General features: G+C 41.6%; 1 long non-coding RNA gene across 1 annotated transcript in view; it reads right to left on the minus strand.

Annotated features, from left to right (window-relative positions):
• Positions 1 to 2,340: 2,340 nt before the first annotated feature.
• LOC308341561 overlaps positions 2,341 to 14,645 on the minus strand; it is a 28,639-nt gene continuing 16,334 nt past the window's right edge. The window contains exons 3-5 of the long non-coding RNA XR_013966717.1: positions 7,217 to 7,430; positions 5,060 to 5,146; positions 2,341 to 3,057 (exon numbers count right to left, since the gene is read on the minus strand). This is a non-coding gene — a long non-coding RNA (uncharacterized lncRNA). The remainder of the gene's footprint in view (positions 3,058 to 5,059; positions 5,147 to 7,216; positions 7,431 to 14,645) is intronic.

The raw sequence follows: 14,645 nt of genomic DNA on the forward strand, positions 1-14,645 counted from the left end.
ACGACCCAAGCCTAAGGCAGACGTTCAATGACTGAGCCAACCAGACGCGCCCTGTCCTTCATGTTTCTTTTTTTTTTTGTTTTTAAAGATTTTATTTATTTATTTGACAGAGAGAGAGAGAGATCACAAGTAGGTGGAGAGGCAGGCAGAGAGATAGGAGGAAGCAGGCTCCCTGCTGAGCAGAGAGCCCGATGCGGGGCTCGATCCCAGGACCCTGGGATCATGACCTGAGCCGAAGGCAGAGGCTTTAACCCACCGAACCACCCAGGCGCCCCGTCCTTCATGTTTCTTAATCTTTCTTTGTCTCCATTATCTTTGTGATATTAATTCTGTATACTTCCTTCAGCTTTGTTTTTCAATTTACAAATTCTTCTTCTGGGTCAGTCTACTATTTCATCTGTCTGCTGAGTTTTAAATTCAATTATTACATTTGTTTCCTTTTTGGAAGGTCTATTTAGTTCTTTTCTACATATGTCTGACCATTTTTTAGTCTCTTATTCTTATACTTCTAGTTAATTCTCCTATTTATAAACATACTGTATAAACGTATTTAGTATTCTGTAACCATTGCTACCTATACTTAAAGTCTTGGAAGGTAATTTTCCCCCTACCTGTTGTTTCTGTGTCTCTCAGGGAATTTTGTGTCCTCATGTATTTTGTGATTTTTGATTGTGAGCTAACATTCTTTGGAACTTTGTGGGAGTTCTTAGAGGACTGAGTGGAGAGAATTTGTGGTTTCTTTGCCAGATGCTTGGGTACTACCAATCTTGGACCACTTGGAATAAATTTTTGACTGGTTTGTTTGTTTTTGGAACATGGAGAAAATCTGAATTCAGGCCCCAAACTTATCTGGGGTCTCACATGTGGTTAAAAATTCACAAAGGACATTTTGGATCCTGTACCAAATACCTCAACGGATATTATTATTTCTTACTATATTCTTTTGGGAGGTATGTGTGTGTCATTTTTTAACTATTCACTGAATGCGTAATACTTTGCAATCCTGGAGAAATGTTTGGGTCTCAAATCTTACTCTTGAACTCACTTGGACTCCAGACTTACTGTGCTGCCTCCAAGTGGCCACTGAAACAAATGCTATAGATTACCCTATATCAGCAGACCCTTTAGAATAGCCCCTCACTTTAACATTCACCCTGCTTTTTGAGTTTGTGCTGTGGTTTCATCTTTGACCCTTGAATATCTTCTTCACTTTCTTGTGAAACAGAATGCTTTTTATATTTTACCTGGTGGTTTATAGCAGAAAGGTTTCTCAGGTAAGAAATCCTCTGTAACATTATACACCACCCTGAGTCTCCACAGCACTAAATTCTGTGACATTTGTAACTTGATCTTTGATTTATGTTTTATGCGTATTATGTTAATTCTTACAATGAGTCTATAAGATAGGTATTATCATGATCATTAACCCCGTCCTTTTTCTGAGAGAGAGTGTCTGGGGGGAGGGGCAGAGGAAAAGGGAGAGAGAGAATCTTGAACAGGCTCTATACCCAGCTTGGTGCCGGATGCGGGTCTCAATCCCACGACTCTGAGACTAGGACCTGAGCTAAAATGAAGAGTGGACACCCAACAACTGAGCCACCCAAGCGCCTCAATCATTATTCCCACTTTAAAAATGAAGAAATGGAGGCATAAAAAAAATAATATTCCCAAGGTCACAAAGCCATTAAGTAGTAGGCATTTGGATCTGGGATCTCTGGCTTCAGTGCACATGCACTTACTCCCTTTAGTCAATCACATTCAGTTTCTGCCTTGTCCCCAGCTTCCTGCTTACAACCAGAATGAGGAGGCAATGCATACTCATATGGAACTCCTAAAAAACAATATTAGACAATAACATGTACTCAAATTCTATGTTATGTGTGCACGTTCTTAAGTACTATAGATGTTCACAGAAACAATGATCAACGGGGACTTTTCCTGCCAGTGTGGGACTTGAAACAGGTCTTGAGAAATGGATTCAAACTTACTAAGTACGAGAAAAGAGAATGAGGGAGGAATTCCGAAGTGGGGGAGATAGGAACCCAATGTCAGAAGTAGAAATGAGCATGCTACTATATGTTTTAAAAATCCTGGCCCATGAAGAAGGTCTTCCTCAGGAAGAGATGAACAATTCAGTTGGAGAGGTATGGAGGAGGCTAAAAGCCAGATGAAGAAATTTAGATATCTAAGTAGAAATTAGGTTTCAGGAAGATACCTTTGTAACAGCATACCGGATAGAATTTATCAAAAACTCTGAAGGATCTGACATTTTACCCTACCCGTAATCAACAAAATTAGCCCTTTGCGAGGATGCTGGCAGAAGATACAAGACTCTGGAGTCAGAGACAAAGGACTTTATTATTTATGGCACAAAAAGCAGCACGAGTTTCAGTTTCACATCCATTCTCCTTGTTCCTTGGGTCCCATAGAGGTGATGCAGAGTGAATGCTCTATTCTCCATGGCGTGCTATCACAGTCGAGGAACCCCAAGCCTAAGAAACTCAAATCTTCTGTAGTAGTCTACAAGAGCCTCTGCCTGACTTTTGCCTGGAAGGAGATATTCTCTTTATTAAACTAGACAGTACACAAACCTGTTCTCTGCTCTAGAGGGGAACAGTCTGAAAATAGAGCCGTCTGTGCCTCTGCTTGGAAGAGGGGAAGCAACATGAGAAACCTGGGAAAAATTGTTTCCCAGCAGAAGTAATCTGAAAAATAGCAATCCAAGTACGAGGTGTTTGGGATAGTTCATGTAAATTCTACAAGATCAGAGATCTTACCTGTTGCTATTTGCTGAATGATGGTGTCCCCTCCCCCCAAAATCATCTGTTGAAGCTCTCATCCCCGGTGGGTTGGTATTTGGAGGTAGAGCTTTGGAGAGGTGATTAGGTCGTGAAGATAGAGCCCTCCTGAATGGAATTCATGAACTTCTAAGATGACGATGATGATCTCTCTGCCATGTGAGGATACAGAAGGAGGCTAAGTACAAAGCAAGAAGATAGCTCTCAACAGACATTGTATCTGCTGGCACCTTGACCTTGGGCTTCCCAGCCTCCAGAACTGTGAGAGATAAATGTTTATTATTTTAGCCACCCAGTCTGTGGTAATTTGTTAAAGCAGTCCACATTGACTAAGACACCTGTGGTCAGTCTTGTTAACTGCACAAGTCTTACAGATAAGTGTGTAACAGGCCTTTAATAAATATTTACTCTCTGGTAAATATTTAGTGTCTAACAATTTTTTAGCATTTGTTATGTGCCAGGCCCAGCACTTACACTTGACAAGTGTTAACACATTTAATCCTCATAACAATAGGTACTTTTATAACCCCATGTTACAGATGGGATACACGCAGACACAAATGTAGAACTGTGCAGCAAAGTTGAAGGATACAGGATCAAGATACAAAAATCAGTTGTATTTCTGTACACTAGCAATGAGCAATCCAAAACTGAAATTAAAAAAAAATTCCATTTATAATACCATCAGAAAGAATGAAATACTTAGGGATAGATTATTGTTAAGATGGTATCATTTCACTTCAAACCCACTAGTACGGCTAGTACCCAAAAGAAAGCCGAAACCCAGGAAAACAACACAAAGTAACAAGTGTTGGTGAGGATGTGGAGACCCTGAAACACTTGTGCACCATTGGTGGGAACGTAAAATGGTGCAGGCCATGGAAAAGCATATCGTGGCTCTTCAAAAATTAAAAACAGAATCACCATATGATCCAGCAATTTCACTTCTGGATATTTACCCCAAAGAACTGAAGGTAGGAACTCAAACAGTTGTTGGTACAGGCACGTTCACAGCAGCACTGTTTACAATAACCTGAAGCAACTCAGGTGTCCATCCCCAGGTGGGTAAAAAGGTGTGGCATAGGCATGCAATGGAATAGTGGCATAGGCGTGCAATGGAATATTTTTTAGTCTTAAAAAGGAAGGAAATTCTGACGCAACTTGCAACATGGATGAACTTTTGACACATTGTGTTGAGTGAAATAAGCCAGTCACAGAAGGACAAATCTCTTTGATTCCACTTACATGAGGTACCTACAGTAGTCAAATTCATGGACACAGAAAGTAGCATGGTGGTTGCCAGGGTTGGGCAGAGAGAGGAAAAAAGAATAACACTCAGTGGTTGTGAGTTTCAGTTTTAGAAGATGAAAAGAATTCTGCACATGGATAGTGAAGGTAGCTGTAAACAGTGTGAATTGCCAAATATGGTACGGCCATATAATAGAATATTATTCAGCCTTGAAAAGGAAGTACTGATACATGCTATAACGTGGATGAATCTTAAAAACATTACACTAAGTGAAAGAATTCAGATACAAAAGGTTACATATTCTATTATTATATTTATAGAAATGTCCAGAATGGTCAAATCCATAGAAACAGAATGTAGATTAATAGTTGCTAGGGAATGGGGGGAGGAGGGAATTGAGAAGTATGAGGTTCCTTTTTAGGGAGTTGGAAATGTTCTGGAATTAGATAGTGGTGATGATTGCACAACACGGTGGATATACAGAAAGTTACTACATTGTATACTTTAAAATTGATAGTGTCTGGATGGCTCAGTTGGTTAAGCATCCAACTCCTGATTCCAGCTCAGGTCATGATCTCAGAGTTGTGAGATTGAGCCCCGAGTCGGGCTCCATGCTGAACATGGAGCCTGCTTAAGGCTCTCTCTCTCTCCCTCTCCCTCAGCTCCTCCCCCTTCCCCAAATACTGTATTACACCTAAGTTCACATAGAACTTTAATTCCTTTCTTCCTCTCTTTTTCTTTCTTTCCTTTCCCCCCCTTTCTTTCTTGTTCAATCATAAAAAATACCCATTAAAACTACATTTAACAGTTGTGTTACCAAAGAACTTATACTTCTGCTATGGGTATGTTTAGCAAAATTTCTTTAGAAATGTTCTAGATATTATAACCTCATGGGGGAACCTACCAATAGATTTTTGATTTCAGTTTTCCATTGTATTCCAAATCCTGGTTTTTATGTTTTTGTTTATCAGGAGAAAACTGAGTTTGTGAAGGGAAAGGCATACAGCTACACAGTTACTCACCTGTCATTTCAGAAGGCTGGTTGCAGTTCTCTCCAAGAACAAATCCCAAGAAGTTTCATGGTGAAATAAACAGAAATCTGCAAGTAATATTTTGGTAAGATATTGTGGGAATCAATACTGTATTTATTCATGTTCAGTTAGTGCATCTTAATGAGTGGTCAGAGAATTTCCCTAGAGAATTAGGAATTTACAAGGATGCTCTCAGAGCTGCTAAAAACCAGAAAAATGGTTTTTCTTTCATCTTCTATGGTTACCAAAAGAAATATACATTATAAATTTCAAGTCTAAGAACTGGTCTTGTTGAGGTCAAACACGTCTGGTATTGTAAGTCTGTGAGTAAGAAATTCTCCCTTCACTGCCTATGTCACAGATCAAGGGCATCCATATCGCTGTGTGGTATGATGTCTGCACTGCTGTAAATCAGATTTCCCCACCCTAAGGTGACTGTTCCAAAACTTCACTTCTCTCTTCAAACTCTCTACACAGCCCTCCACTTCCTCTCTTCAACGGCGCCTACTATTTCATTAAATGAATAGAAGCCGCCAGGCAACTTCCTTCTGCTCCTGCCCCCCCATTCACGCAGTCCTTCTGCCCACGTGGAAGGGAGCTACACAACCACTTCTTCTCTATCTGGCCTCTGTGCATTATCCCTAAGTTCAACGGCTATGTGAAGAAGGGAACACTGGCAGGAACATAAACCTCTTATGTTAAAATTCACATCTTGCTTCTCCTCTCGAGTCGTTTCTTTTGAAGGCAGTAGCCAATTTCCTGTCTCTTTCAATCTTGACTCACTGAATTTTTCAAACTCAACCAGACCCAGTTTTATTGCTGTCCCTCACAGCTTCTTGAGACTCTCTATTTCTGTGTGTGGCTTCTGTGAAGCTCTTCTCCTCTAGGGGTCTTAGATTTTAAGACTCTTTTATGGGTCCCTCTTCCCCTGCCCATCCCCTGGAGGTTCAGTCCCTCAGAGTTCTGCCTTAGCTCATTGCTTTTCTCTTGATTTCCCCCTCCTGGTTATTTCATTTATTTACGAGGCTATAGCCATCACGTATGTGTGGATGTCTGCTAAACATCTCTACTTGAAGATACCGTAGGCACCTCAAATGTGGCACATCCCAGATTGCCTGGCCTACAAATTTATCACTCCTTTTTCAGTTTGCCGGCAACTTATCTGATTTCAGTTCTCTCCTCACTGTACCAGTCAGGATTCTGTTAGGGTGCTCATAGACGATTTCAGATCCCCTATATGGACCTTGAGCTAAGAATAAGAATGGAAAGCTCTGAGCTCATCATTTCCTTCTCTAAGTTCTTCAGCACACTTAGAAGCAACCAATCAATCCTATTATAGCTCATATTGTCACTAAAATATCCTACGGCAGCAGACTCTTGTTCACCCAAGGCTTTACCTTTTATGGCAGAAGTTGGCAAACTAAGCCTCCCAGACCAAACCTGGCTTGTGCTCTGTCTTTGTAAATAGTTTGATCAGAACACAGTCACGCCCATTCATATTCTTATTGCTTAATGGCTGCTTTTGAGCTACAACCACAAAGTTGAGTGGCTGTGGCTCACAAAGCCTATTATATTTACTGTCGCTTCCTTTTCAGAAAAGGTTTGCCAACCCCTATTCTATAGACATTTGATTAAAGGCGACAAGGTCTGACACTCTGTGTAACTGCTTTTGCCACATAGAACTCTAGTGTCCTCTTTACCACTGGAACAGGGACCATTAGCAGTACCTTTAAATCTAATAAAATCAGAGAACGCATTCCAGATAACCCAGAACCTATTCAGAGAACTCATCCTTCAGGCCTTAGATCCTGAAACCCTGTCCAGCACTAAAATCTCCATCGGAGTCAATCAGAGAACAAAATCACTCAAGATTTGACCTCATACCATTGTGAGATATGGTTACATGGTCTCTGTGAGGTCGTGTTCTCTGTGCCTGGTGCAGAGCATGAAGTTTGCAAGGCAGGGAATTAGGAAGAGAAGGAGGAGGTAAAGTGGGGGAGGAAGAGCAGGAATGGGCTGGAAGCCAGGGCCTTGAGCTGGAGGCCCATGAAGATGGACTAGAACCTGTGTCAGTTTCTCATCACCTCCAGCCTCTACAGGAGGGGCTGGCCTACTTTGCTATGGAGCTTGATACTGACCTGTCCCAGGAGTTGGAAAAGGTGAAGAGGATCCAGGAGGAGGTAGAGCATCTGCAGAACTGGCTGTGGCCCCATGCCAAGGAGATGAGCCAGTAGATAATTGACAATGAGCATGAGTTCCATCCATGCCTCCTGCTTCTGCACCAACCTTACACATGTGAAGACATGGCAGCAGCTTCCCTTCTGCTTTCCAACCAGAAACATACAGAGAGTTCTGGGAAATAGTCATTTTAACCAAATTAACAAATTGCAAACCACCACAATCACATTCCCAAGTATTCCCAACTTTTTAACTGGATTATTCCAAATTTTGATTAAATTACTTAAAATTTCCAATTTATATTTTCTGTCTTTCTGTGTATCTCTAACGTGTCTAGTCTCAAGTAATGACACCCTCTTCCCTACACTTCTAAAGCTGGGTACCTGGGTTCATTTCTTCCATCCTCACCATTAGTCACTCACCAAAAATGGCTCATTTTAGGTCCTAAATATATTTCTAATGTGTGTGGTGTTCTTCAGCAGTGAACTAGCACTTCCCTAACCCAGGCTTTCCTCATCTTTCGGCTTTTTGCTATCACCACCTAGCCAGTCTCCCTGCCTTTGATTTTGTCCTGGTGAAATCCATCCTTCTTTCTATCCTGTCTCAAGCACAAATTGAATCACATCCTCTATTCTCCCATTTACTACTCCAGAGTATTCTACTTGGTAGGAACAGGGGATCTTGTGCATAGCTACGAGTAACTTTCTTGCTTTTCTGTGTTCACAGGTGGGGTTATTTTGGGGTGGTGGTGGTGGTGATAACATTTAAATAACATAAAACTTGTTATTTTAACCATTTTCCAGTGTACAGTCGTTCAGGAGCATGAAGTATAGCTACATTGTTGTGAAACTGTTCCCACCATCCAACCCCAGAATTGTTTTCGTCTTCCCATGCTGAAATTCTGTACCCATTAGAGACTCTCCAGCTCTTGGCAACCATCATTCTACTTTCTGTCTATGAATTTGATTATTGACTACTCTAGGTACTTCATAGAAGTGGATTCACACAGTATTTGTGGTTTTTGTTTTTTGTGTTTTGTTTTGTTTTTGTGACTGCCTTACTTCACCCAGCATAATAGCCTCAAAGCTTATCCTTGGTGTAGTCTTTGTCAGAATTTCCGTCCTTTTAAAAGCTGAATAATGGGGTGCCTGGGTGGCTCAGTCGTTAAGTGTCTGCTTTCAGCTCGGGTCATGATCCCAGGGTCCTAGGATTGAGCCCGCAGCAGGCTCCCTGCTCAGTGGGAAGCCTGCTCCTCCCTCTCCCACTCCCCCTGCTGGTGTTTCCTCTCTTGCTGTGTCTCTTTCTGTCAAATAAATAAATAAAATCTTAAAAAATAATAATAATAAAAGCTGAATAATATTCTGGGGGCGCCTGGGTGGCTCAGTTAGTGAAGGCCATGATCTCAGGGTCCTAAGACAGAGCCCCCACTCCCACCCCCACCCCGCCAGGCTCCCTGCTCAGCAGCTGGGAGTCGGCCTGAGATTGTTTCTCTCTGCTCCTCCCCTTCTGCCCCTCCCCACCTCCTGCTGGCTGGCTCTCTCTCTAAAATAAATAAATAAATAAATAAATGACATTTTAAAAGGCTGAGTAACATTCTGTTGTATGCCTATACCACATTTTGCTTCTCCATTTTTCTGTCAATGAACATTTGCATTGTTTCCATCTTCTGGCTGTTGTGGGTAATGCTGCCATGAACGTGACTGTACAAGTAGCTCTGAGTTTCTGCTCTAAGTTCTTTCCAGTATACCCGAAAGTGGCATCTTTGGATCATACAGTAATTCTATCTTTAATTTGTTGAGGAACTGCCATACTATTCTCCATATTTCCCCCAGCAGTGGGATTGACTCACTTCTCCACATCCTCACAACCCTCGTTCAATTATCTGTTTCTTTCAGGAATACCATCCTAATGGATGCAAACTGATATCTCATTGTGGTTTTGATTTGCAGTTCCCTGCGGAGTAGTGATGTTGAGCATCTTTTTATGGGCTTAATTGCCATTTGTATATCTTCTTTGGAGAAATGACCGTTCAGCTCAGTTTGCCCATTTTTTAATTTGGTTGTTTTTTCATTGTTGGGAATTAGGAGATTATATATACCATGTATATGTATCTATCTATCATCTATAATTTATTAACCTCTTATCAGATATATGATTCACAATTATTTCCTCCAGTTCTGTGCTTGCCTTTTTACTCTGTTAATAGTGTCCTTTGATGCACAAAAGTTTTAAATTGTTTTTTAAAGTTTTAAATTTTGATAAAGTCCAATTTTCCTATTTTTTCTTTTGTTGTTTATGCTTTTGATGTCATATCCAAGAAATCACTGCCACATCCAATGTCATGAAGATTTCCCCTATGTTTTCTTCTAAGAGTTTTCTAGTTTTAGCCTTTATGTTTAGATCTTAGATCCATTTTGAGTCAATTTTTGTATATAGTATAAGGTAAGGGTAACTTTTTGTGTGAATATCCAGTTTTCCCAACACTTTTTATTGAAAAGACTGTCCTTTCCTCATTGAATGGTCTTCAAACTCTTGTCCAAAATCATTTACCATATATGTGGTTTACTTCTGGGCACTCCATTCAATTCCATTGACCTATACATTTGTCTTTATATTAGAAACACACTGTTTCAATTATGGTAGCTTTGTAATAGGCTTTGAAATTAGGAAGTGTGATGCCTCTGATGAAGTTCTAGAATATAGGTGAGGTTCGGTGGGGTGAGGTCCAGAGCTGATGACCAAGAAAGAATTCTTGAGACTCTTCCGTGCAAAATGGTGGTTTATTAAAGCACAGGGACAGGACCCATGGGCAGGAAGAGCTGCTGCCCTGGGGGTCGTGAGGGGTGGCAGGTTATGTACCCTGGAGTTGGGGGATGTAAGGGAAAGGGAGGTTTCAATAGAACTTTCATATGCTAAAGAGGGCCTACAAAGATACGGTGGCCTTGTCATGCCAAGGTCCTTTTGCCCTCTAGCAAGGTATTAACATTAAGATGGGTGGGAGTCCTAAAGAATGTCACTTATGTCCCACCCAGGAGTTGGGGTGGGGGAAAGTTGGAGGATGCCAGCTTTTGCTTTGTCCTCAGCCAGCCTCATCACCTCCACCATTTTTTTTATTGGAATTTTTCTTTTTTTTAAAAAGATTTTATTTATTTATTTGTCAGAGAGAGAGAGAGAGAGCGAGCACAGGCAGACAGAGTGGCAGAGGGAGAAGCAGGCTCCCTGCGGAGCAAGGAGCCTGATGTGGGACTCGATCCCAGGACGCTGGGATCATGAGCCGAAGGCAGCCGCTTAACCAATTGAACCACCCAGGCGTCCCGAATTTTTCTTTTTTTTAAATTAACATATAAAGTATTATTTGTTTCAGGGGTACAGGTCTGTGATTCATCAGTCTTACACAATTCACAGCACTCACCATAGCACATACGTTCCCCAATGTCCATCAGGCAGCCACCCCATCCTTCCCACCCCGCTCTACTGCAGGAACCCTCAGTTTGTTTCCTGAGATTAAGAGTCTCTTATGATTTGTCTCCCTCTCTGGTTTTGTGTTGTTTCATTTTTTCCTCTCTTCCCCTATGATCCTCTGCCTTGTTTCTCAAATTCCACATATCAGGGAGATTGTATGATAATTGTCTTTCTCTGACTGACTTATTTCGCTCAGCATAATACCCTCTAGTTTCATCCACATTGTTGCAAATGGCAAGATTTCTCCAGCATTTTTTTAAGATTGTTTTTGATATTTAGGGTTGTAGTTCCTAGTTTTTTAAAAAATAAATGAGTATTAATTTCATGATAATAAAACATTAAAAGGCAAGTTTAATAAAATATTAACTACCCAAACAGCTCCCTGCATAAACAAAGAAAAACTCATCGATGGGTCCTCACTGTGTGCTGAACTCCTTAGCAGGCCATTCAAGGTTCTCCACATCCTGTCTTCTATAGATTTACCCTTCCTTGTCTCACCTCTGTCCCCGCCTTCTACCTTGCGCTTCTTTTGCCTAACTGCTTGCATTTCTTATTGTGGTTCATCTCCTTATGCCACTGGACCTTTGCTTACACTGTTCCATCTGCCAAAAGCACCCTTCCTACTTTTTGGGAGTGACTCCTCCTTATTTTTCCTTTAGAAATTAGGTTATATGCCACCTTTTTCAAGAAGCTTTTCCTGAACCCCCATGCTGGGCTAACAACCCTCTCTTCTTGAGTTCCAGTGGTCCCAAGTCTATGTTGCTTGGTTCAGACATTATATATTTTTTAAAAGATTTTATTTATTTAAGGACATTATATATTTTTAAAAGATTTTAATTTATTTATTTGAGAGAGAGTGAGAGAGAACACGGGAGGGGAGAAGTCAGAGGGAGAAGCAGACTCCCCACGGAGCTGGGAGCCCAATGTGGACTTGATCCCGGGACTCCAAGATCATGACCTGAGCCGAAGGCAGTGGCTTAACCAACTGAGCCACCCAGGTGCCCCAAGACATTATATTATATAGCACTTGCCTATAAGTTCTTCCAGATCAGAGACCAGATCTTCTCCCTTTTCTGTCTAACTTCCAGTGGCTACACACAATCTTTGGCACATAGATTACATTGGTTAAAGTTAATTCAATAGAACCAAAAGGAATTTTGTGTCTCTAAGGCAAGTGCTTGTTGCTAAGGGTGGGATAGCACTGCTATTGGCAAAGGGAGGTCCAAGTGGGAAAAATTTTCCTGTATTGTTCCTGGGGATCAAGCTCCCTGGGATGTAGAATACATAAAATTTTGCTGCGGAATGTAAGTATCAGATGACTTCGATATCATAGATTGGGTAAATTCTCCTCTTGCCAAATCACTATGCAGGGCATCTATTTGAACAAGTATTTACAGTTTAGGTCATTCCAAAGGCTCCCAGGCAAAAATCCAGTTCCTCTGTGATGTGGCAGTCCTTTCCTGGAGGAACGCCAGAGGTCCTGGGAACCTTTTTATTCTTCAGTGCCCTGAGATGGAAACATGCTTTCCTCAACCTTAGCTCTTTAATTCTTGAGACTGTTTCCCCAAATGCATTCCAAAGATTGCAGAAGTTGCAATTATTTTGTAGACACTGTGGCTCTAAACCCAAAGGGGAGTCTGTGTGCTTGGCTTCCGGGACTTCAAAGATGAACCAAATGCATTTAGGGCACAATAGGTAGTAGTGGGCGCCCACTACGTGGGGTTGGATGCCAGGAGGGCTGATTCAGCAGCCACAGCAAGAGACACACGCTCATCAGGAACTCCCTGCTCATGCGCTACTCAGAACCATTAGTCATACCCAGACATGGCGTGTCCAAGCAATGAACTTGATAAAACACTTGAACTACATACACAGTTTGTGTAGCCATGTGAAGGGTGTGGGTGATGAACTTCCCAATGCCAGTCCTCCTTCTGTATTTGGTAAACTTGAGAGCAAGGAGTCACTGGGGTACAACATAGTTTTCTGCATGGTATCTTGTCTGTAATATGTAATTGATAAATGATTTCTAATTCTTTGAAATCACATGTCAATATCTTATTCAGAAGAACACACTGTGGTTTTTCAGTGAAATTTCTGTAGTTGTTTGCATATCATAGGATTTTAATGGCATATCATCCAATGACATCATCCTGATATGCTCAATTTTGTGATGCAACCATTCTTTTAAAAATTATGAAAATGTCATATGAGCTAACAAATAGCAAATAAGCAGGCTTTAATTTTAAATGCTTAGGTATTTAGGGTCAGGGCTTAAAGAAAATGAGAAGCCCATCTTGTATTAAGGACGCGGTGGGGGTGGGGGGGAATCCCCTTGAAAAAATGAATATTAATTAAAATGGTCCAGCAACAAATGATCACATCTATTTTGGGTGCCTGGCTGGCTCAGTGGTAGAGCACACAACTCTTGATTTCAGGGTCATGAGTTCAAGCCCCACCTTAGGCATGGAGTTAAAAAAAAAAAAAGATGACATCTATTTTAATCCTGGTTACCATGGCCTCTGTGTGTTTCATGTTGTTAATTATATTGTTTTAATTTTCCTTAAAGTTTATTAATTCCAGATTAGATATGTCTTCCTTGGTCTTGGCAAAGTAGGTTGTTTCCCTCAGAAACATAGTCCCTGTATTCCTCAGCATTTCCAAATGAGTTCAAACTACCTTCTTTCTAATTCTGTGAAATCACATGTCAAAAAGGGAAGGTTCCTCTTAAAGGAAGGAGAACTCTCTGGTGTCCTAGGACAGCTTGTTCCAGGGACAATTTTCAAAGTGCTGCTTACACTTGGAGCCTCTTTGGCCTCAGTGACCAAGGGAAGTTTCCTCTTTAAGCAACAATGCTCTAAAGAATTTGTTTTTTGTGTCACAAGCGCCATCGACATCCCTGCCTACAATGCTGGAAGGTGAGATCCGACATCACCGTCAGGTGCTCAGCAAGTCTTCCTTGAGAGCCCGTAGAGAACTCAGTGCTGTGCTGGGAGCCATTCATTCACTCCGTGTGGAAATTTATGGAGCCCCTACGCTGGGCTGGACATTGGAACAAAAAACAAAAAGGACGGCTCCTATGTTTGAACTGCTCAACGTGCAGGCGAGGAGAGGGCTGAGGTACAGGGATGCATACAATGATCTGAGCACTCTTGTGTTAGAACTCATCGCCCAAGGTAACCCAAGAAGCCATTACTCTGGCGTTGAGGAAGAGGAAGAGGAACTTGAAGAGAATCCTTGAGGCCATGCTTTGAAGGAGGAGGGACTTTTTACCACTTAAAGAAGAGTTAGGGGAGAACCATGGGGAAACGAATTTGGATAGATAAGGTGGTTGCGGGAAAACGTGAAAACCAAGGGGCGGAGTTTGGACCTGAATTGGTGGGTAATGGGAAGCCGTCAACCGTGGGTTGAGGAGCAGAAGGACAGTGTGACCAGTTGAGTTGCTCAAGGAACATTCCTCAGATGTGACTTGTTGGAGACAAGAGAGATCCGCTTGGAGGCAGCCAGGTAGCTCTTGCAGATGTCAGTCTTTTGGAGGGAGGTAACGCCTGGGGATGAGATGACAGAAGAGGGAATGGAGAGTGGCAGGGCTTGGCTCATGGTGGGAGACGAATAAATGTCTGTTGAGGGAATATTTAAATGGCTAACTAATAGCACTGGATGTATCGAAAGGGAGCGAACATAAAACATGACTCACTCTAAGAATTTGAGCCAACACGACAAGAAGAATGGCTTATCATTTCACTGACAGGGATGAGGAGTATGAGAGATGAAGTGTATTCAAAGAAAAAGAAATTAACTAGTCACTCTGCATTTCTGTAGGGGAGACTTTTGCCTCCTTCTGAGTACGGCACTTAGTATATAGCCATGACCAGTAAGGGTTAATGGGAAGTTAATAATGCAAATAAGCAGGAGAAACAAGGGCATGGC

The sequence above is a fragment of the Martes martes genome, assembly GCF_963455335.1.
Source record: "Martes martes genome assembly, chromosome: 4".
Taxonomy (NCBI): domain Eukaryota; kingdom Metazoa; phylum Chordata; class Mammalia; order Carnivora; family Mustelidae; genus Martes; species Martes martes.